The sequence below is a fragment of the Dermacentor albipictus genome, chromosome 7 (genome assembly GCF_038994185.2).
Source record: "Dermacentor albipictus isolate Rhodes 1998 colony chromosome 7, USDA_Dalb.pri_finalv2, whole genome shotgun sequence".
Classification (NCBI taxonomy): Eukaryota; Metazoa; Arthropoda; class Arachnida; order Ixodida; family Ixodidae; genus Dermacentor; species Dermacentor albipictus.
Window position 1 is genome coordinate 63,811,649 of NC_091827.1, and position 23,200 is coordinate 63,834,848.

General features: G+C 46.4%; 1 protein-coding gene and 1 long non-coding RNA gene across 4 annotated transcripts in view; one reads left to right on the forward strand and one right to left on the reverse strand.

The window, feature by feature from the left end:
* Positions 1-11,882: 11,882 nt before the first annotated feature.
* LOC135904749 (uncharacterized) overlaps positions 11,883-23,200 on the reverse strand; it is a 58,414-nt gene continuing 47,096 nt past the window's right edge. The window contains exon 3 of the long non-coding RNA XR_010565197.1: positions 11,883-12,024. This is a non-coding gene — a long non-coding RNA (uncharacterized lncRNA). The remainder of the gene's footprint in view (positions 12,025-23,200) is intronic.
* LOC135904747 (muscarinic acetylcholine receptor DM1-like) overlaps positions 11,908-23,200 on the forward strand; it is an 86,773-nt gene continuing 75,480 nt past the window's right edge. The window contains exons 1-2 of one of the 3 annotated variants that reach the window (XM_065435710.1): positions 11,908-12,048; positions 15,018-15,129. The gene's annotated coding sequence lies outside the window, so the exon portion shown is untranslated. Of the gene's footprint in view, positions 12,049-15,017; positions 15,130-15,378; positions 15,431-23,200 lie in introns of all 3 variants that reach the window. The other 2 variants (XM_065435711.1, XM_065435709.1) reach the window with 2 other exon arrangements.

Sequence of the window (23,200 nt, forward strand, 5' to 3'; positions counted from 1 at the left end):
TATTGAAGACTAAATAAAAAGAAAGAAATGAAAAATTATGCATTGCCGCAGGATCTGGGAAATAAATACACTTTTGAAACTGGTTGCTCCCTATAAAACCTAAGAGCCTGGGCTAAACGGCCTTGCTGTTAAATTGCGCCATTCTTTGTAGACCTCGTCATCTGCACCACGGATACTGAATATAATGCGCAGCGCGGACAAAGGACAAATCGAGACAGGACAAGCGCAAGGCACTTGTCCTTTCTCGATCTGCTCTTTGTCCACGCTGCGCTATGTATCTATAGTCCTTGGAAGGTCTGATGCCTCTGGGCGGCCAGAAGTTAGCACTCCCGCAAAATATAAGCTTCAAGCGTGGAGCGGTTGTCTCACTCTTGCGGTCAATAAGCTGCAGGGCTGCTCTGTACTTGTCGTTGTCGATAGGTCACAGCTGCGTCATAGTGCTCTGTGGTTTGTGGGTAGGGAAGATATTCAAAAGTGAAAGCGTGTTCGAAGATTACCTGGATCGAAGACGTCAATAAATGTGTTTACTGTGACAGCAGTTAGAAGTTCGAAATTCGGTTTGACTCGTCCGTCCGTCCCATCCGCCCCCATATTCTGTTGCACACAACACCGAACGACACAATCGACCACACAGAACGAAGAGTTTTTTTGTCCTCATCACACAACTTAGGCAGCCCCGGCACCGCCCTGACCACAGCTTGAAAAATGGTATAGTCTTTCCCAGGAGTTGTTGATTGGGCTCAGGCTCAGCAGCACTCTCCCATGGCTCGACCACAACAATCATTGGTTCTTGTAGGTCACCGATGGCTCTCACCTTCTCTGCCCCCCCCCCCCCCCCTCGAAGGCTCTAGATCAGTGTTGGAACAATAGCGCAACAGCAACAGCAACAGTCGGTGTTGTTGCTCGTTGACATAAAAAGTGGCCGCACACAGGGCCTTCAGTTTCCCAGCTGGGATAGCGTGTAGCTATAAAGAGTCGAACACCACTGTGGCGCACATTTCTGGGAATCCTTCCTTCTGCAATTGTGGTAAAGTAAACGCCTTCGCTTGGAGGTGCTGTCCTCTAAAGAAACATGCCTTACATGCGGTCGGATGGCAAACGCTTATCCCATGACCAGGGATGCTCTGCCCCTTGGACGATTATGCATCAAGCCTAAGGAATCCGCAGGTACAGCGCGTGGCAAGTGGTCTGGCTGTTCTGCAGGCTGAGCCATCGACTCTCGTTGCAGCGTCCCCGCCGTCGCCCTGTTCTCTCCTCAGTCCACAGAACATTGCTAACGTCAGGAGCCAACTCGCTCGACGTGCTCCAGTGGGCTTGACATACGGATTCACAAGATACAAGCCGCACTTTCACCTCAGGCTTGGCGGTACCCACGACGGATTCAAAGCACGGCACCGAACAGGAAGCTCCCCATCCTGTGGACCCCAGACCCCTCCTCTACGAGAGGCAATGGTCACGCTGATATCACGTCCCGAGATCTCGCACACCAGGCCACAGAGGAGACAGCGGAACCCACATCCCTCGCGACTTACCAAAAAATTGCACAACTCTTCTGACTCAGTAGAAGAACACTCCTCGCACCACATCGAGGCCTCCCGAAGAGACAGTAAACCACAGTCCGATTAATACAGATTAACACAGTCGCGCATTCAATCAGCATGCACCTGCTGTTCCCGACAATGCCTAATGTAAATTCTGCAATCAGCCAGGCACTCTTAGACACATCAAATTAAAGTGTGTCAATAACCGAGGGACCCTATAACGTAAAGCTGTTCAAATCTGTCTTCATTCCAATCTCCTGACGTCACTTGTACGTAACCGTCAATGTAGGTGCCGGGCGGTGACCCAGAGCTTTGTTTGAACGACCCAATCAAACGCTCACATCGTTTGTAGGCAGTGACCTTTGTTTGATTTCAAAGCAAATAGAATTGCCGACTTTGACAGGTTTTTGTTATCCAATTGGCTGAATTGAGGCGACGAGCACGCAGAAATGAATATTCTTTCGGTGGAGCCAATGGAATGAGATCCTCGGATGTGGAGTACGGCGCAGGCTTCTGGGGATTGGCCCGCTTCCCATTGCTTAGATTACGGTGGCTTGTCGAAAATCGCGGCTGCGCGGAACAGAAGGCCAGAATGTCACTAAAACATGTCCTCAGCGAAGCAGACTTGACCGAGCGATGTCGTATATACGTGCCAAAAAGGCTCGACAACGTTATACTGCTACGTAAAACGTTTTATCATATGCAAATAAATTCTTTCTCCCCAGCAGCTCCGAGTAGCCAGACAGACGTATTCTATTCCTTTCGGAAAGGGGCTATTCCAAAATAGCTTCCGCTTTGTTCGATATATAACTGCATGTTTAATGCGTACATGTGAGCTTGATGTGGCGAGTTATGTCGGTTTTGCGATGTCCTATGACAAAAGAGCGAAGTGGGCGCAGCTCGAAAACTTTTGATCTACTGGCAGATATTTAGTGCCAAAGAAATGTGTCGAATCAGAAATATCTTTTTTTTTATTTGGTCTAATCATGCATAGTAAGCACGCGGACTTCATATTAGATACTGAGTTTACACGGTTTTCTTTACGTCGCGTGGCATACTGGCGAAGCGGGGGTAGCCCGAAGAATTTTTCACCAATCGTGGAGGGCTCATAGCATTAGCGAAGCACAGGCAGTTCGGAACCGCTTCACGTAGTAGCGCCGCAGACCTACCACCCACTTCCACTTCCCCTGAGTGTTGGGAGATTTTGCTGGGCAGCTCCCCACCTCGAGATCGACTCCTGCTTGTGGAGAAAGCAGGTACGGCGAAGATGGCAAGTGGCTCCCTGGAATAAGGATCCACCGAACTGACGAATAAATAATCTTTTGTCTCCCTTTCCTCCGCCACAGCAAGGGCGCCATTTGCGCTTCCGGTGTTTGCGGTAGCGTTGTGCTCGCACAGATTAGCGCTCTCGCCGAGAAGCCGCGTGCACAACCCACAAGGGTGCATAAAGCCCATTCCCCCCCCCCCCCCTTACCCCCCCCAAAAAAAGAACAACAACAAAAAACAAGGCTACGGTAGAGGGGCTAGCTTGATTCTACGCCGCGTCCAGCCGAAACGGCGAGTTAAGCCTGCAATTGTGGCACACTTTACAAGGACTTCAGATGGCGCCGCCGATGAATGCGAGAAATGCAAACAAACGTGGAGAGCGAGCCGTCGCTGCCCTGAACCTGCGTGCGGTGTGACCAGGACACCTTGGTCACACCGCACGCCCTTAGCGCGCGCGCCTTTGGGGCCCGCCGCCTACTTCTTTCTCGTCTTGTCCGCTCCCATGAGTTTCAACAGCTTCCGGCCGCGAAAAGTGTTCTCATCATTGAAAGGAGCTTTCAAGTTTGTAGATATGTTGTAGTGGTCTCCGAACGAGTTTTCCTTTCGTTTTTAAGAGACAGGATCGCGACTTCGTGTCGACTACAGAATATAGTTCAGTGACTTTAGCCAGGTTCCAGAAGGTCGTGCACGTTTCTATACCCCCATCTCTCTCTTTCTCTCCCTTCTTTCTATTCCCCTTTGCCCTTCCACCAGCGCAGGGTAACTGACCGGACTCTTGACTGGTTAACATATCTGCCTTCCTTTTATTTCTCTCTCTCTCTCTATTTCACTATCTCTCCCTGTAGTTACGAGGCATGTATCCACCCGGAAGGGCACGCGCGACAGCTCAAGTAATTATTGCATTCGCTCCTCTGGTTCGTCCATCAGCTGAAAGAATGCTTCGAAAGGCACCTTTCACTTCCCCCAATACGCCTCCTCGTTTGCCTGCGCAATCCATCATTTTTATCTTTTTTCCCCTCCATGTGAATGGGGTCCGCCGACACGAGTGGAGATGTACTTGAATGAACATGTCTCCCCACCACCTACTTACAATGGCCTGAGCAAAACGAACGGTAAACGTCAAGTTAAATCTATCTCGATTCTTTCTTTAAGCAAGCACGAAACGTTGACGTTTTTTCTTCGGCTTGATCTCTCACGCCTTTGAAATTCGGCCCCTGAAACGCCACTGGCTTTCTTCCTCATTACGCCGGCGCAGTATGACCCCTTCAGCGCGATGCCAAACAGTGCTATCACTTTCAAACTGCCGAAATTGTCAACCTTTTATTTTGTTCATTGCTTACAAGTTATAAATATACGTAGTAGCGGAGGGTTGTGGAATATATGTATACATATATTTCAGATATCCCGCAGAGGGATATCCTAATCTAAGGGGCGCGTCAAACTATCTCGGAATGTACCGTTTGTTATTTGAATTATTGTTATTTTACGCGCACAAACAGCGCTCCGAATGGCACCTCGTGTACGTTGTCACCACGATCAGCTAGTCGTGAGAGGCGGATGATTAGAAAGGAATAGAAAGGGCGAAAGGAATCATTACATCGCACTGGACCTAACTTGAACAGACGCCTTTTTTTTCTTGACGACCCTATAAAACCCACGACTTTCTTGATGAGAAGCAGATCCGCATAGCGTCTGAGCCAACACAGCTCACATATATACTGTGACTACGAGCAACTTAGAAGTAGTGTGCATGCTTTCACTCACGCTGGTGCGTCGACTGCGAGTACTTGGGGCTGATCTGCGCGTGTAGGTAGGCGTAGCCGTGGTGGGCCAACTCAATGCCAACCATACTCTAAGAAACACGACGGCCTTTGATCAGTTCAGGCCGAATCTGCCTTTTGTTCAGGCATATTAATTTACTTATCACAACGACCTTATATTGGCACTGTTACTTTCTCCACTATCGTGCGCGCGTTAATGTTTCGGATGTGCGGTACTTCTGTACGCGAAAACGCTTGCACGTATATGGCGTGGGACGTATGCGAACGGCTTTGATAACGCCCTTTTATGTGCAATGGCAGACGGGTGAAGTACTCTGCTGACACAGTTAAATTACGAATGCGCTGGTTTATACGAAATTACAAGTGCTTGCATTTTAACAGTGCATATTCTTTCCCCGACGCTCACCTTGAAATGCGCGACGATATCGACCATGCCCCGGCACTGTTGCTAGACTCGTTCCTATATAGAAAAAAAGGTTATGCGTAATTGTCTCCCGGTATAGGCAACCTTATGCTAACCAATCCACAGTGCTGTGCCACGACGGCGTCGTCCAGTGATGTACGCAATACCGATGTCATCATCTCTCGTGTGGACGTCTCCGGCTTTTCGAAAAGTGGCTCCGCCACCAGACACTCGGCCAACAACGCATCTACGACGGCTGCGGAAATGGCGCCCGATATGCGGCACCAACGTTGGGCCTGGAAAATCCGAGACGGCCGCCCAGCTTGAGTGTCTCGGTTCGAGCCCTTGGTGTGAGCCGGGCGAAACCACAGGCGTTCCCGTCAACATCCGGCTCTTCGTCAGCTCCCGGCAGTGCGAGCGTAATTGAATGGCTGGGCCTATCCGCGCAGCGGGCCACGCTTTCTAGCCCGGACGGTGATTGGGTTAGCCTAATGGATCGCGCGTGACGTCGCTTTCCACCCCCCCCCCTCTCACGCACACACATTGTGGCGCGGCGAACGAACAACAGCCCAGGTTCAGCCGTCTTCATGAGATGGCTGGAGAATGTGATACCGGCGTCATTCGTTGGTGAAATTACTATAATGCATTTTCATCTGTCTCTCACCCAGAGAGGTGTCCGTCGCTGGTGGGACTGCTGATAACATGGAGATTCGATTAGCGAGATGAGATTGCTCAGACCGTGCCGGCTAGTACTATGCGGTCGTTTCTGGCTCTGGAAGGGAATGCAGGGCCGTGCTTTGGGCACTGCTGGCGGTTGCACAAATAAGACTGCTGGCACATGGGTGCTGAGGATAGTGATGTAGGCACGTGAACGCCTAAAAAGCACATGGTTCCGAAACCCTGGGGACCGAATGCCAGTTGCAGTTCCTTTTTTCTGCGATTGCAGGTTCGTTTATACGCCATCCCATCAATTTGTCACATCCCATCGCCTACGATATTGCAGAGGAAAAAGCTCTAGGACATTGGTCCAGACGGGCTTCGGCACTGAAGGCCTTAAGGGCTTTGTTGAAGTTTTTAAGGACATGCGAATTGTGTGACCGCCTTTGAACGTTGTAGAGCGTAGTTTCGCGTTACTCTGTGAATTTTCTTTTTTTTCTTTTTTTACTCTTCTTCTTTCTCCTTTTATTCCCTTTACCCCTTTCCCCAGCACAGGGTAGCCAGCCGGTACTATACACTGGCTAACCTCCCTGTCTTTCCCCTCCTTTGTCTCCTCTCTCTCCTACGATATTGCCTATCTATTGAGAGCTCTTTGACGTCTCCTAAGCGACCGGAGAGTAAGAAATCGCCTTATGCCCGGATGCATTGCAGTCATGTCAGGTATCTGCCTTGCGAAACGATTCACAGGAGCCATACCCATATGGTAACTCCAGCCATTCGTCAAGGTGGTGTCTTCTAATCACAGTCACGCGCAATGGGCTTGTTCAAACCATGACAATTTTATCTATACGGCCAATGAAGGAAGAAAAATAAGTGTAGAACATATAATTTAGAGATATTGAGTGGCTGCGAAGGAAGTTTAAGTAAACAAAATTGTCACCAAATACTCTCACTGTTCGCAATCGGAGGAGCAGAGTATTATTTTTAGCGTCGACTTTGTGCCATTCCTGCTTCTTTTATAGTTTTTGTGTTACGGCAATGTGATGGTCTAGGTATTGCGCGTTGGTCTGTCACATGTAGTATCAGTAACGCCGAAAGTATCATCTCTCCGCAAAGTGCTGATTATGATTGAAAAGATAAACGTGTCGTCTGAGCACCATGCCATCTACTCTTACGTCAATACGTACGACCTATTAAACATACCTCTTTTGTGACTGCAATAGAATGGCCAAGTGCAGGGACTGCTCCCAATGTGCGTGAGTGCCGTTGAACACGTGACCAACGTGCACTAGTTGAACAGAGGAGAAGACGAGCTGATATTCTATGAAAACGAGACAGCATATGGAACAAACACGGGGTACATTAAAGGAGAGCCTGTAAAGTAACATTTACTGCAGGGAGAGATCGAACCTGCTTTAGCACATTTCCAGGCAAGGAGCTTTACACAAACAAGCTGACCTTGCAGATAGCCCAATAAAGATGTCTTGTATTCTCTTTCAGTTTAAACAAGAGGATACTAGAGTAGTTTTCTTGGTAAGCACCATCACTCGTTTCTTTTTTGTTTGATGATGTACGAAACAAATTCCGGCAGAACCCATCTCACGATGACTGTAGATAGTAAAATGGTTAACATTCAAGTAATGTAGTCATATCTGTTGCGATCATTCTGAGATTAACGTGGTTCGGCTACATGTGAGTAACACAAGCTGTCTACGGCATCGGCCCACTTGCTATGACACTCACTTGCCAAGGTCGGCCATGAGCATGATGGCATGATGACGACGAAAGAACTACATCGACGGAACGACAAAGGTGCTATGACGATGACGGCGTGATGACAATGAGATTACGATGCTGAATAGATGACCGTTGTATAACGAAAGCGTGACAATGACGATGATATTACAATGGGATGACTACAAATGCATGGTGACAATGATGTGGCGACGTCTGTACCACGAAGAATGTATGGCGATGAAAGCGTCACAGCCAGATGACGAAACTGGAACGATGACAATAGAATGACCCCGACTGCATCACGACAGCGGTAACGCAGCCAGATGACGAAGCTGGAATGATGACAATAGAACGACCCCGACTGCATCAAGACAGCGGTATCACAACGAATGCACGACGACCAGTGTAGGGCGACGATGCAATGACAACGATACCCACCGCGGTTGCCCAATGGCTATGGTGTTGGGCTGCAGAGCGCGAGGTCGCGGGATCGAATCCCGGCCAAGGCGGCTTCATTTCGATGGGGGCGAAATGCGAAAACACTCGTGTACTTAGATTAAGGTGCACGTTAAAGATCCGCAATTGGTCGAAATTTCTTGAGTCCTTCACCACGGCGTGCCTCATAATGAGAAAGTGCATTTCATACGTAAACCCCATAATTTAATGATGACAATGGCCTGAGAGTCTTATGAAGACACTAGAATGATGACTATGGTTTTACTAGGATAGCGGGAAGATGGTTCTGCGACGATGACCCTATGGCGACGATGTAATTCCATGACGCCGAGACGATGACATGACGAGGATCGTATGATGAAGGTGGAGCGATAATGATGGAGTAAATATAACGATGGTAAAACGACGAATGCATAGTGACTTGTGGACGATGATGATATGACGATGACGGCATGATGAGAGTCGGATGACGAAGCTACAATGACGACGATGTAATGAACCCGATGTAATCACGATCGCGAGCACATACTTTTAAGCCTAGGACAACATGGAAAACTGGGTCGGCGTAAACGGTGTGACGACAACGCCACGACGAGATGCGGGTCACACAGGACCGGTGCGACGACGATGGAATGGCCATGGGGGTATCACACCGATGGTGTAACAACTAATGCATGACGAGTGTCTAACGAGGATGGCGGAGCGAAGATGGCATGACGAGTCGGATGACGAAGCTGGAATACCAAGGATGGGACAACCCCGATGACACCATGACCACAAGCATATGACAGTGGCCCGAGTTATACTGGACAATTTGGGCCACTGGATCATTGTCCAGTATTGGCCACTGGTCCATTTGGACCATCGAATGTGAGCCACTGTTAGCTCACATTCAATTTGAGTAAACCCTATTGCAGCACAAAAGTTGGTACACTCTTGAGCAATATGAAATGGAATAGCAAATTTATTTCATAATTCGTGAGTTTGAATCTTGGTACTCGACACGTGACAATTACTTTTCTTTTTGTCAAAAATTTATCCTCCTCGAACATTTTTATCAAGGGCTTGCATGTTTAGCCCTTAAAGGCATTTGAGAAATTTCGGTGTTTGCTATCATATTGCTGACGACTGTGTGCGTAATAACTGTTTATGCAGAGCATACATCGTTCCGGCAATTCTCAGCGATTGTCGTATTTTACGAAAATGTTTATTTAGACTCAGTTTGTACGTACAATATTTTTTTCCCATCCATTCCTGCGATATTTCGCACTGAGAGCGGCAGCATCTTCAAATAAAGAGAAATCTTAAAGCACGCATTTAATACACCTGTCAGCCGAGCTGATGGCGGTCGCCGTGAGGACATCGGCGCAACTGAACACGTTTGCCCGCCCAATCAGCTCCGAAAATTGCCCCACTATGAAGTGCCCCTTTCGCGGACGCAAAATGGGCCGCCACTCTCCCGTGGCTTCGAAGTGACCCACGAATTCGCGTAGTTTAGACACAATACCTCTTTTTTCGGCCAGCTCTGTATGCGTATTATAAGGTGTGGAAAGTCTGCCCGCAACGACGACCTCTAGGTCGCCCTAGCGATAACGCATGCACTTAATGGCGAGGCTGTCGGCATAGGGTGCTCTTTTCAGGAAGTTTAATCACTGGCCACGGCAAAAAACACAAACACGCAAGAAGGCTAAAACTCCATATAACAGGACATTAGTGGAAGAAAGATGCTGTGTTTGAAAAGATGAAGCAAGATGTCTCACTTGCTATCCTCTACTTGTCCTACGGCTTAATGCTGTTGCCGTAGAGACAGTTTCTTTCTCTTTTTTTGTGGACCTTGCCTACGGTTGGCTTGGCTTGAAAGGAAGGCTAATGGGACAAGACCTCTCCGGGTCATGCGGGTAAAATCTGTCGACAAAGCGGGGAGTTTCTCTTCAAAAGACGGGCCTGGCTTCTTTCATTGGCGCTCTCTTTTGTGTTGCGAAAACAATCAAAAGGCCAAAGCTCAGTTTAAAATATGCAGAGAAAGTTCCTGCCAGGGCACGTTACACTGCTCGCGCCCCACGTGTGCTGGTCCGCGCCAAGCTGTCGCCACCTGTGCAACTTCATAACACTGGAATGTTCTTTTTTTTTTGCTCTCATTTCTAAGGAGAAAACTGTGGTCTTTCGAGTTCTTTTTTTGTTTAAATTCTGTCACCTAAACTTATGTGTATCTTCCCTTTCGTGCTACTCTAGCCATCACTTAGTATACATGAGTCATTATACGTGACAAAGAATGTGGCCGGAAGTTCATTTATGTGGTACATAGTAAGTTTGCTTTTGGTCTGCCGGTATAACCAACTTCCTGTTTCGTTTTCTGAACTTCGTTGGCTAAACGTCGCTCCCTGCTGTAAGAGTTAGTAGGACTTACCGTGCGCCGCTGTTGAGTTAAACCGGGACAGCTTTGTTCTTTGAGTGGAAGGTAGGAAAGTGTTTAGTGGAAGGCCCATGATGTTCTCCGCAGTGAATACATTTTGGAGGCTTCTCAGAGGAAAAAGCTGGATTAGTCTAGCGACAAAGGAAGGAGTGGTTCCTGTTTTTTTCGTATTATTCGCCCACATGCGGATATTGAAGGTATAAAGTACACTGCGTGTTCTTGGATTTACAATGGTGATTTCTTATGCTTCTTTTTTAGCTTTGGCAGCAGGCTTTGTTAGCGGATCTGCAGTGCAATGTCGCATGGCCATTTCAAAAGTATGCGCCTGGAACGATTAAACAAAATTTGGTGATACAATTTGGTAAAAAAAAAAGGTGCGGAATATGAGAAGAGAACGGTACTTTAATGGGAGCTGGATATGTTAGCGTAGCGAAATGCCTATCATGCTATTCTGCATGAGTGGGGGCAAGAAGTTAGGTAACAAGAAACTTGATATGCAAAAAACAAAAATAAAAAATGACGAAAACTAAAAAGTAAGGTAACAAAGACTGCACTGACCCTCATTTATGATAGAAAGAAAGAAAGGAAGGGAGAAATAAAGAAAGAAAGAAAGAAAGAAAGGAAGAAAGAAAGGAAGAAAGAAAGAGAGAAAGAAAGAAAGAAAGCCTGCGGAATTAATTATAACGGTCTTATCGGGCAGTTGTTTGGTCGAAAAGTTTAATTGGTTTTTTCCGCTCGTAAAACACAAGGAGCTTCATTACCGCCTTGTTATGCTCATGTTTTGCAGCGCATTTGTAGCTCCGTTGGGTTAAGGCGGACATAAAGTACACGATCACCCGAGAAACTGGATGGAAGCGCGGCTAACGTGGTAGCTAAATTGATAATGCAGCGCGAACGTAATGTGCGGAAGCTGCGGATTTGGTCCGTAGCTGCGACAAGTTATCCTTCTTTTTTCACTTTGTTATGCTATTGTCCTAGCATTTCTACATTTCTAATAAAAACTATGCAATAAATGTCACCTATGCTTCACTCTGGCTTCATTCTCTGATACACTTCATATTGCTTGAGAATGTTGATCAATGCAATGTTCGTTTGTTTGTCTTTTTCAGGTTACCGCGGAAGCTCTGCGGGCGCAAGTTCTCAAAAGGACGGAAACCTTCTCGGGTTCCTGGCGGAAGTCGTTAGCGATGACGTCTCGGCTTCTGTTGCCTTTGCATCGCATTGATTCTCCAAGATGCGAAGAAGACGACACTTGCAGAAGCAGCCGACCTGTGCAAACATGAGCGTGCTTGCCTGGAAAAAAGGAAGAAATCACGAAGTCGCACGGGACAACGTGGATAGCTCACTCAAACACGCCCCGTTGTGCACACTTCGCAGCGGGGAAACAGATATCTCCTAAGCCTCACGCGGCGTCGTGGTGACGAAATCGTTGGTGTCATTGTGCTACTTCTGCAAAGCTAGGTCGTCTGCGGGCTGACATTACTCACCATCACCATCGTCGAGTTCTCTGCCCGGCTCAGTGATACGTGGCCGGCGTTTGAAGCGAACATTTCCCCTTTTTTAAAGTTTATTTTGACAATCTGAGGGAACGGAAGCAAGAGGATTGTTTTGCGTAGTTTGGATCTCACTGGGCATCTCGCTGAAAAAAAAAACGAACTCTTCAGCACAACTACAGGTCGTCAAAGAGCGGCGCAAGCATCCAGCCCGTGTTGCCACGGCCTTGCATTGAAGATTTCTTTTTTTTTACTTCTCGCCCGGTCGATTTCACCGCTGCAAAGAAAACAAGAAGACATGGTGAGTTACCAGTATTCAAACTCTTCGTCCCTTCTTAAAAGGAAGCATGACAGGCCCCGATCCAAATTATTGCATCAACTGGCATATTGTCGACTGGTCACTCACGTAAGAAAGGGGTCAGCAGCCAGATAAAAAAGTTGCGTTGCGTCAAAGCCCACAGCTGGACGTCCCAGCCGGACAGTCACAATATTGGTAGAGTGTGCTAGACCGTCCTAAAAACGTGCTGATGGATAACATTCCGGGGCACTCGGGCAGGGCAAAACCACAGAGCAGGCATGAGCGCTAAAGACAGGAGTTGCCAGCGTCATTTTACCACGTCCCATTCAAATCTCGGACCCGCACCAAACTAACTGTAGGAACGACTCAGAACACTTTTTTTTCTGCCGGAACGAATTGGGCCTTTGGAAGCGGAGAAATGAACACAGAGCCGCCGTTTCTAATGTATTGTATAATATTTCGTCGACATTAAACATGATGGTCGAGGTCCGGGGTAGATGCCGTAAGGGACTGCTTGACAAAGTAACGGAGACTCGCTGGTAAACACGTTGACCCTGTGGCAGGCAGCGATCACACTGTGGCCGTGCAACCACTGAACAGAAAATTCGCGACCTTTCGTCCACAGGGTGAAGCTTTAGATTTGTGTGCGTCAACTGGTCGAGAAATTCATTACGGAGGACCACCATCTGTACACTCTGCAATGCGAGCGTGGAGTTTCAGAACATGGCACGTTCACCACGACTCTCTGAATCAATTAACTAAAGTGCACCGCGCTGAACCGCGGGTTCTGTGGGAGCAGATATTGTGACGCGTAAGGTCTTAAATCGCAGTGCCATTCCTCCACAACCGCAGCGCCACTAGGTATAATCCACATAACTGAAATAATGCAGTGGACGCGAAGCAAGAGGAGCGAGCTAAGTTGTTTTAGTGCGGACGGTGATAACGGTCACACTTTTTTTCCGAAGTGCCGGAGTTACGGGGTGTATTGAGGACGGCTCAAACATCAGGTGGGAATCAACGGCTCGGTCACGGAAGCGAACATTAACGAGAGTGAAGTGCAGTACGCAAAGGCTGCACTGAATGTCGTGCTGGGACTTCCAGCAGGAAGAACGGTGACATGGAGGGAACGGGCATTGGCTCAACGGTAATATGCATCGTGATTATGCAGTCTTGAGCGATGAGAATAGTTCCAACCACCGGCGCGTTTCGCGGTCGTGTAATGCATATCCTAAGGTCTCGTGCATTGATACTCTGAATTATACGGAGGTTAGTCCGGCGGGTGTCGCCGTCAGTCCAACAGTTTACTCGAACGTAGCGATTTCAACAGTGCCTTCTGGCAGACTTTTGGCGTGACGGTCATGTGTAGCGAGAGCGGCCGATCATCGATATGGGCCAGCAGGGTCAGAATGGCTCGTGTGCGTTATACCGACGACAACGCCATGAAAACATTTGTGTATTCCATAACTACGTTTTAAAACAATGTAATACAACTTCACGCACCTACGTTGTGACTATCTGGCATGTAAAGAAGGAACTGCGCGTTTCCCGCACCGTCCCTCACACACCGTTCAATCGACGCCACCCTCAAACTGCAGCCGTGGACTCGTCGATGAAGGCCCGGGAAGGCGGGGAAAGAAATGGGTGACGAAGGAAGGCTGGCAAGGGAGCGCGTCAGGATTTGTATTGAATTTGCGCCCATCGAATTTCCGCGTGTGCCACTCCGCCGGAAGGCAGGTGCTCGACGAGCCGGGATGTATAAGGGGGGCCCGCGCAGATCGAATTGTGTGCGATGCGGCAGCTGGGAAGGAAGACGGCGCCACTTTTTCCCGTGTTTATGGGGCAGCGAGCTATCAGCGTTGCTGGCGTCTCTTACTCAGTCTCATCGTAATGATAGTGGCCTTTTTTTCCCCCTGCTTTTTGGAGCGCAGGAATGTTTACAATGAAAAAAAAAGGTAATAATAAGTAGTCTTGCTATAGCTGCGGACAGAAACATAGCCTTGCAACGTGCCACGGGCAATGCAATTTCTCCGCCCCAGCCCGGCTTTAGGAATGTGTCTGAAGCAACGGTACTATTCGAAATTGCGACGCCTGAGACAGGTTGATGCTACCGCAGTAGAAGAAAGAAAAGAAAATCTTTCCCTCGACGTTTTCTCGTACTCCTATTCTCCACATAGGATAAACAAAAAGTTCACCTTTTCTCCCCCTTTTTGTTATTTTTTCTTCTTTGACCTTCCTTCTTCCAGGAACATTTTTTTTTACCTTCGTCCCCATCGTCCCCTAAGCAGTCTTATATTTCCGAAACAGCGCAATCTCGGAGCACATTAAAACAAAAATCACCATGCGGAGGAAATGGGAGGAGCTACACCTGGGGTTGAAGGCGCGATCGGCTGACAATCTTCAAGAAAACAACACGCGCGTTCATTGAAAATACGTGTCCTGATAAGTCTCACATGTTCTACTTAGCGTAACCTGGCTGTTTGGACGTGTTCGGTATGGTGTGCGATACAGTGCGTGCTTATCTGTACATGTATAATCAGCTACAACCACCAGCCCAGCCTCTGACTGTACAACATGTATGTTGCAGTCATGAGGGGAGCTTGTAAAGGTTACTGCAGTAATAGAATAAATGATGTATGGATACTTGTCTCTAAGATTACGAAAAAAAGTACCTTGTTCGTATTTTGGCAGTTATGCTTCGCAGTTGGTTCCCGAACCTGTACTCCTTTAAGATGGAATGCGGTCCATCTTTACCGTTAAAAAAAAAATAACTGGGGCAAAAACAGACGCTCTCAAAATGCATGACGCCACGGCAAACTGGTGCGGGGACCTGAAGGTGGCGTCACCACCTGCCTTTCGTATTTGAACTTATTCGGCTTACGAAGTCTTGTCTCACATTAAAGGTGGCTTCTGCAGGTGCTGCAGAAATGTAATTTACAAACGCAGCCTAACCCCTCCCTTTTTTTTCACTTCAGTTTCCCTCTAAACACGTGGACCCATCCGCACGTTTGCGACGGCAGCATTGCGATAGGGTGAACACAAAAGGAGGGATGCACGGCATGAGGAGAAAAAAAAACAACAACAGAGGCGAGTATAAGAAGGAAATAAGTAGGTTGGTGAGACAAACTTCTTCACATTCCTGCTCCGGTGATGGTAAACTTGAGCCAACGAATGTCATACCTCGGTGTTGCGAGCAAAGTAATCGTGATGACTTTTTTCCCGCATTTTTTTTACATTTCTTTGGTCGAAGCGCCTACGCAGCCCCGTTGCCAAACAGTAGCGTAGCAACGCAGTCACAGAGCAACAGTCTTATTTTGATTTTTCTTACAACTATAGGACTCGCAGTGAACGTAATCCCTATAACGATGTCATCTTTCTGATAAGAATGGTAAGTTTCTTTTTTTTTTGTATTTCTGTCGTATAGCATCCATCTGTAGGCGAACATTGCTGAACACTCGAGAACCCCAATAAGCTTTCCGAGCAACATTTTTCACTCAGTGTAAGAGTGGACTTTTTGATATTGGTCTACCTGATGTCAATGGAACGCAGATGTGCAAGGAATCCACTGTCAGTAAGACATACACACAAGAAAACGATAATCGGAAAACATTCCTTTAAACTTTTTTATTTATTGACCACGCATTTCCACGCATTTCCTTTGAAAGAAATAAAAGTTCGAGACATTTGCTTGGACGACGGTTTCCAAGAGTGTGTTGCCACATCGCAGATCAACAATTTCAGTAGTGCTTGAGGCGTTTCAATATTACGCCTTTACTCCCGCTTGGCCGCTTCGGGAGCTCCTGATACGAGATTCTCGTAGCTCTATAGCGTTCTTATCGAAAAAATAACCCAGATGCCAGTGCTTTTTGCTATGCTGCTCGAAACGTTTTCGCGGCCATCAGAATGGGAAAAGCATTCGTGTTAGTAGCGTGCACAAAAATTGTTTGCACAGCGTTTCTTCGTCAAATCGCAGGCTTCACATATGGGCAGAAGTTGCAATAGTTTGCGGCAGTAGTATCTTGTGTGTACACGTTGCATGCCATAACATGTAGATGTCAAAATGCACCCACAGCGTGTTTCTGATACGCAGGGCCCTGGTTTCTTGCATGTTCCTGCACCAAAGTTAATCTATTGTGCCACAAACCAATGGAACATCGTGTGGTGAAGTTAACGTTATGGTGTGCCATGGTATTGGTTAGTTTTTCGCAAACTTTCCACCATTTACGATTTAACGTGTCACCCGATTTGTGGACGCTTTTAGCAAAGCTGGTCGCGACGTCCAGTGAGAATTTGTGCAAATAAATTGCGCTTGATAAAAAGCATTTATGTCCACCGATTCTTCTCGTCGAAGGAAAAGTCATGCAAGGACTCGGCATTAACGATAATGACCGCACCAATGCATTACGTCCGCACTTAAGTAGTGTAATGCGGGCCATTACTCTAATATCTTTGCGCGCTCTTTGTTTAAAACCTGCGTCGCAGGATGCCGCTAACAGCATTCCTCTTTTTGCCATACATTTCTCCGGCAGCCTGGAATTCCGCAAACGCATGTAAGCTTGAAAACCAACTAAAACTCTTTATTGCCTGAACGCACAAAGTAGTATGTCTGCGTGGCGGCACAATAACTTCCATGAGATTGTTGCGTTCACTTTCCTTCAATTGCGCTGCAGGGTGCCGAATAATAAATGCAACCAATTTCTGCTGGAGCTTTGTGGGCTTGTGGCATTATATACGAGAGTTTGTGGCATTATATTCCCCCCATCAAGATTAACTAACGGCTCATACTACAGTGTACACTGGTCTCGTGTATTTTTTTGCCGCATACCTGGCGAACTATCTGTCAGCGTCTTGGATTCACCAACCTTCGCCATTTATTACAGCTTCAGAGGAGTTGACCAAAGTCTTAGTAGACATAAGTGATGCTGTTTATTTATCTTTTTGTGCGTCGTCATGGCACAGCCCTTCAACAAGTGACGTATACTTAGCACTTTGTTGTGAAACCCAGAATCCGACATTGCCTGAAAAATGCATTAGTATTTCTTCTCTTAGAGAAATGATCGCAGGTGGATATATATATATATATATATATATATATATATATATATATATACATATATATATATATATATATATATATATATATATATATATATATATATATATATATATATATATATATATATATATATATATATATATATATATATATATGCCATTGTAGGTTGAGGACGCACGTACGAAAGAGACGATATATAATTGCCTGCGTTCTGGGATCACCTTCTTCAGCTTCCCCTTCCCTGAAGATGGCTGAGCCCCGGCCGTAACCTAGGATATAGCGTGTCCTTTTTTTTTCGTACGAGCGTCCTCAAACTCAATTTACTAGTGCCTATTCACCTACCGGGTCCCGGCATACACTAACTTTATATATATATATATATATATATATATATATATATATATATATATATATATATATATATATATATGTGTATACATATATATAGACCGATTGATGATTCTTAGGTTTGGAGTAAATTAAGAAAATCACCTGCGGCTGAAAACAACTGGATTATTGAAAGAGGCGGATATTACTTGCACAAGCAATCGATGAGCAAAAACTCATTAATCACGTGTTTATTGAGGTAATATATGGCACATATTGGAATTGCGAATTGTAGCCGTTGATTTTTCAAGGCGTAACCTCTTTCAATTTTTTGAGGAGGACAGCAGTTTCGAGAAAAATATTGCCGAAGTATGCGACGAAATGCGTGGGTGTTCCAGTTAAATTTGTGATCCAATGCGTAAAAAGACACTTTATTAAAAAGTTAACTTGAAACAATCGTGCTTTTTTATTGAGAGTTTGACAGCGCTTAAAAACTTGTGCGATTCTCAACGGCATGTGCTGGTTAAAGACGTCGCTTGCCCGCTTTAACGTGAATATGCCGTGTGTTGGGCGTCGTAAAACATAACTCATTCGTAGACCTTTTTTGTCTTTTACAGTTTTTTTTTGTCACCTGCCACATACCATCGAGTAAGAGGTACCTGGCAGGTAAGGCACCAAGGCAACCAGTAGCTAAGCTCTCCCAAGTTACAAACGACCTACTAAAAGAACGACAGAGCATGATAACGTCTCACTCAAGCGATCAGATTGAATTCGTTGAATGAAGAAGAATAAAATAAGGGTCATTCCAAATTGTAACGTAGGAAAGACTCAGGAACCAGTGAGAAATGAAAGCAGCTTGAAAACACTGGGAAGGAAACATGGCATATGACAGGGCAAGATGTATGCGTTGAAATATAAGCAGGGTGATGCAACCAGCAATTTGGATGATATGGTAAGAGCAGAATTCTGTACTGACCTGTGGAGTGCCTTGAGCAGCCATGCAAAGTTCAATGGAAGCATTGATGAAAAAGATACAGAGGCTCTTTCTATTATATGAGGTAAAGTAGGAACCCCTTGCAATACATCTCCCGGCGAAAAGTGGCAGAAGATAGAATAGCAATCAATTTATTCAAAATAGAAAAGATATCATTGAGAAGCTTGCGATTCTTTATACACTATCCCTCATGGCTTCAAGTGTACCAGAAAGCATTTTGTTGCAAGAGAAGATGGAATAACAGCCAGTTCAATGAAAGATTGAAGGGATAAGCTTGGGGAGCTTGTGGTTATTTTTATACGCAATACTTCGCGAATTCATGTGCGCCAGAGACCTGGAAGAATGCCAACATTACACTGATCCACAAGAATGGAGAGGTTAAAGAATTGAGGAATAACGGGGCCATAGGCCATCAAGGCCAACAATGCAGTGAAAACACAGCGCATGGCGCACTCGGTCCCGTCGCAGATGGCTTTCAAGATACAGCGGCAGGGCGTGCGCGCGCGGCCGCCCGCTGTAGAACCTCACCCACCCCCTACTCCCCACCCTTCCCCCGAAGCCTTGCGCGCGGCAGAAGACGGCGCGCTTCCTCCCGGCTTTCCACCCTTCCGTGCGCGAGATTCAGGCGCCATCGTCGGCTCACCCTCGCAAGCTTTCACTGGCACATGCAGCATCCGGCGCGCTGCGACTGTGCTATCGCCCTTCGACTTTATACGGAAGTGCACGGCTACGGCGTCGTTACGGTAACGGAAGCGATCTGAGGGTGACGTAGGCGTGACGGCGACACCGGCGGAAGAAATGCGCTTGGTGTATCCATATTTTTTCGGGGTATCCATATACCCCGCACCTCCACCAGAATGTTGCGTGTGGAAAGACACAGCAGAAGAGGCTATTTACAGGCTATTTACACTGGAGCCAGGCAGCCAGGCTGACACTCGCTCGCGCCAAGCGCACCGACCAACTTCGTCGTCGTTCTCGCGGCGGCTCGTTTCTTGAGCATCGCTTGAGCATATCGTAATAATATAATTGCCATCGCAATAGAATGTTAGGCGAAAAGTTGAGAAACAGGCAAATAGCGGCGCAGATCAGATAGCAAACGGGCACAGCTGATATTCTATGGGACATTAAAGAAAGAAAGCGAACCTGGGCAGTTCATGCAATGTCTAGGGCACATAACCGCTGGACCATCGGCGTTCCAGAGTGGGGGCCGAAGGAAGGGAAGCGCAGTCGAGGACGACAGAAAATTAGGGGGGGGGGGGATGAAGTTACGAAATTTCCGGGCGCAAGTTGGAATCAACTAGCTCAAGACAGGGATAATTGTAGGTTGCTAGGCCTTCGTCCTGCAGAGGACGTCAAAAAAATTATGCTGCTTACCTAACCCATTTTTTATAATGAAGCGAGCCTCACCTTGATGTGAATACTGCCGGGGATTAACGCAAGTATCTCAGAACCGAATATGCGATCTAGAAATTTTCACTTTGGAATGTGGTGCCAAAGGAAAACTTTAGGACAACGCCTTATTGTGCCTTCGTTTTAATGTTATATATATATGTATGTGTGTGTGTGTGTGTGTGTGTATTCTGACGAAAGCGGTGCCACGGCCGAAACGTTAATTTTCGTAAGTGTGCTCCTTCGTTTATTCAACCACCTATGCACCGGACCTACAGAACCTTTCCTTGAATTATATATATATATATATATATATATATATATATATATATGTGTGTGTGTGTGTGTGTGTGTGTGTGTGTGTGTGTGTGTGTGTGTATATATGTGTATATGTACATATATAGGATATACGTACAACCTGCACTCATCTGGAGAACAATCCAAACGACGGAACATTCGAAAGAAACTCCCAGAACAATAGTGCGAACACAACATCGCTTCAAATTGCAAATGCTAATTGCAACATGGAGTCAGAAATAAAACACTGAACAAGAAGTCTTATTTGCAAAAGACACCCTATGGAGCATATACATCCACAAAGTTGTTCGGTTTGTTGCGTGTCCTTTGACCGCTTTTTCTTTTTCTTTTTTGAAAGGTTCCGCAGTCAGTTTTGTGTGCGCACTTCATTTCATAGACATGCCCGCTTTCATCATCAGTGCTTCTTTTTCGTCTCAGGCCGAGTTCGTTGGGTACACTCAGAACTAAGTGATACGCCGGCCTCCACCTGCGACGGAGATTTCTCTTCGCGCAACGGAAAGAAACTACGCGAGTGTACCAGGAAACGTAATTATTCCTATACGCGTATACTTTTCACATCACTTTATCTGATTTTTTTACAGGAATGAACTAAAAGCGGCAGAGCTAAGACAAGTAAAAGGAAAGATAAGCATGAAGTATTTCCTGCAACGAGCTCCTCTTATTCTAGACTACTCGCTGGAAATGTTAAAAAAAAAAAAGATGCATGAAAAGGAGAGTGGCAACGCTGCACCGTCGAATCGTATTATCCGCACCATTGCGCTTTCGATTGTTGTAATTCCAGGAGGAATAAACCCTCGCAAGCTATATGCCACACAGAGGCCCCAAAGTATTGAACTTACGCCTCGCTTTCATAGGAATCATCATCTCGCCGTTACTGGGTACATTCGTTTCGGGAGATTCAGCGTCGTCCCTTTTCCACGGAATCTTATATTTTCTTCTCCTTCAAGACCTGAAAGGTCGCAATCGTATCGCGATTTTCGATACCTTCAACGCTTTTTTGTTTTTGCTTCGTTCACGCTTCGCCAAAACGGTCAAATGAAAGGCAATAAGCGGCTCAGACTGCGTCGCTTTTAGCGGAAATTACCGACTTTTCCGAGAGGTCTTCCGCCGAAGCCCCGAGTGGGAGATAAGCAACGAAAGAAACAGCAAGAGAAATTAACTCGCATTAATTAAACGCTGGCTGACATCGCCAGCCGACGCGGCAGTGCAACCAGGTATATGTATATTTTCTAGAATCTCTTCTGTCGTTCCTCCGTCCAGTGTGTAACGACGCTTACGCGAAGGGAACATTAGTAACATAAAAAGAAGGGAGCGCCGGAGCTAATTATGACGCATCTGCGGTCTCCTAGGCAAATTTGAGCGCACCGTAGCTTTTTTCTTTCTTCTTTCCTGCGTTCTCTTGCATTTAGTTACACTTTTCCTTCGCCCCGGCGCAGGGGAAGGCAGGGGGCATCTGACTCGAACTTCATTTGCAGAAGCCGCACTAATTATTACGCTTATGGATTTTCATTTCCCTTCTAATTACTCGGGCTGGGCTGTGCACTCTTAATTTCACACTGTCGGCCAGCTGCGTAGCAGAGCAGGGCAATGCTGCGCATACGATTACTTGAGTCACGAATGGGGAGACTTCGTTTTATCTAGCGCCGTTATTTCGCGTGTGGCACCACGATGTTAACGTATTTGTACTGTAGGAAAAATTCAACTTTCCTTTTTTTTTGCCTTCGTGTACACGTTTGGCGGGTTTTAATGCTTGTCCTTTACGAGAAGTTTTCGGAGCCACCCTCGAGTGCATATGTAGAGTCTCTCCAACGTGAGCTTAGTGTAATAAACACAGCCGGATTTAACGTCCCAACTCAGCGCACGAGCTACCGTGGTGCTTTCGTGTATGCGGAACACTCCTTCTTTTAAACAAAACTGTCATATCTAGGCGCTTGTCGTTTTTGTAGACAGGTTACGTGTCTAGGCGGGCACAGCAAGAAACATTTCGATAATTGCTTCGCTAAACAGCTCAAATTTTCTAGTCACTTCTGTTTTTAAATTGATAAATAAGGGCACTTATTCCGACTGCGGAATTTACGTCGAGTAGAGGGGAAATCATGCCTGCTTAGCCTGAATCCTCTAAATATCACCACTGTTGAGACGTGTGACCTTAAAGTTGGCTACAAAACAAATTGGCGTTCCGTATAAAAGGTTTTCAAGAGCCTGCCTCTAAGAGTTAGGCGGAATCCTAAATGGAACGTCGAAACATTCTTTACGTGCGATGTGTGTGGGCTGTAGTTAATCCAACTTGTGTCATAATGTGTAAAATAACGTGTCAGTGCGGCTTTAAATAAATCAACTGGAAGGGCCTCTCCTTTTGTCCGTCAGTGGTCCTATGTCTTCCTTTATTTATGTGTGTTTTAAAGCGGGAGATATGCTCTTCATGAAATGCGGAGGGATCCGGCAAGTAGCAGCTGGAGAAGATTGAAGGGAAGATACAGGCAAAATGTTAGGTTGAGCCAGAATGAAAGGATAAGCCTCTCTCATAACAGATTCATCACTGTAAGCGAGAACAGAGCTTTCGTAAGCGAGAAAAGTGACTAAAAATAAAATATGAGCGGCGCCACCCGTTGTGCAGCATGGTACGTCTTATATGACGTGAGCACTGGCCAATCCGGCGAGAGCAGCATACAGGAGGGTCACGTGGTTATCACTTGAACTCGTCCTTCTTTCTGGCGCGGGGAGTTGGAAGTGAGGATGAGGTGGTGGGGAGGCTATTTTCTACGCAGGGAAATTGATATATTGCCACACACACACACACACAAAAAAGCGATGACATACTTCTTCAAGCAGGGTCTATTCACCTAGCTCGACCAAATATTTTCGTTTAGTGTTTCGTTAACCAGGCTATATAGTATTGAGATAACAACAACAGCGGAGGAATATTTGGCAATGCAATCGCTCCCCTTGCCCGGAGCATTTACTTGTTACGTATGCGACATGCAGTCGGGGTCGCTCAACGCCGCGTGTATTGGTTATTTGTTAGGTTGTTGCTCATATTTAGTTTTGTGACGCACAGTCGTCTAAAACAAATG